Source organism: Austrofundulus limnaeus, unplaced genomic scaffold, assembly GCF_001266775.1.
Source record: "Austrofundulus limnaeus strain Quisiro unplaced genomic scaffold, Austrofundulus_limnaeus-1.0 Scaffold536, whole genome shotgun sequence".
Classification (NCBI taxonomy): domain Eukaryota; kingdom Metazoa; phylum Chordata; class Actinopteri; order Cyprinodontiformes; family Rivulidae; genus Austrofundulus; species Austrofundulus limnaeus.
Window position 1 is genome coordinate 306,549 of NW_013952938.1, and position 805 is coordinate 307,353.

Genomic DNA, 805 nt, shown 5'->3' on the forward strand with positions numbered 1-805 from the left:
CTCATGACCCCCCCCCCCCCCCTCCCCCCCCCCCCCCCCTTGCTAGACCTTTCAGGACCTTTCATCACAAAGCCTGGCTCAGCAGTAACTGTGCCCGTTTCCCAGCTGCACCCGGGTAGCCCGGACTGAAACCATTCTGCTCCACCTCTGCCTGCGGGTCCACCTGGTCCTGACTTGGTTTGAAGGAGATTCTGGGGAATTGTTGAGGAGACTTTTGGAGGGTTTCTGGATTTTAAGGTGATAATATWTTTTTTTCCTAATCTGTGTCTAAATTCATATTTTACAGAACCTGTTGTTCACAAAATCAGTGATTTATTTATAATTGATACAAATGTTTTAGAACATCTTAGAATAAACAGTGAATATTAGCTTAGATGTGAACAAATGAATGATTAAAGACTGAATGTGAGGGTCGTTGTGTTTGTTTCGTGTCAGGGTAACGATGTCATTCAAGCGCCGGCTGGTGTCCATGTTGTTGTGTTGTGTTTACTGCGTGGCCTCGCTCTTCTGCCTCCATCCGAACCGCAACAACATCTTCTCTGCTGGAACCCGGTGACTAAAACACACAACTGATCAGCCTCTGTCTCTGTGGGCCCATCACTGCATCCTGAAGGCAGAGCTGGGTCCCAGACTGAGAGATCGCCCCTGATGTTGACCCCCTGGTACCAGAGGCACCAGGTGGTCAACATCTGGTACCAGCAGACACCAGGTGGTCAACACCTGGTACCAGCAGGCACCAGGTGGTCAACACCTGGTACCAGCAGGCACCAGGTGGTCAACATCTGGTACCAGCAGGCACCAGGTG

At 50.5% G+C, this 805-nt stretch overlaps 1 long non-coding RNA gene across 2 annotated transcripts in view; it reads left to right on the forward strand.

The window, feature by feature from the left end:
* The window catches only part of LOC106530592 (uncharacterized), a 9,417-nt gene that overhangs the window by 5,205 nt on the left and 3,407 nt on the right, over window positions 1–805 (forward strand). The window contains exons 2-3 of one of the 2 annotated variants that reach the window (XR_001311812.1): window positions 106–237; window positions 436–552. This is a non-coding gene — a long non-coding RNA (uncharacterized LOC106530592). Of the gene's footprint in view, window positions 1–38; window positions 238–435; window positions 553–805 lie in introns of those variants that run through there. The other variant, XR_001311811.1, reaches the window with a different exon arrangement.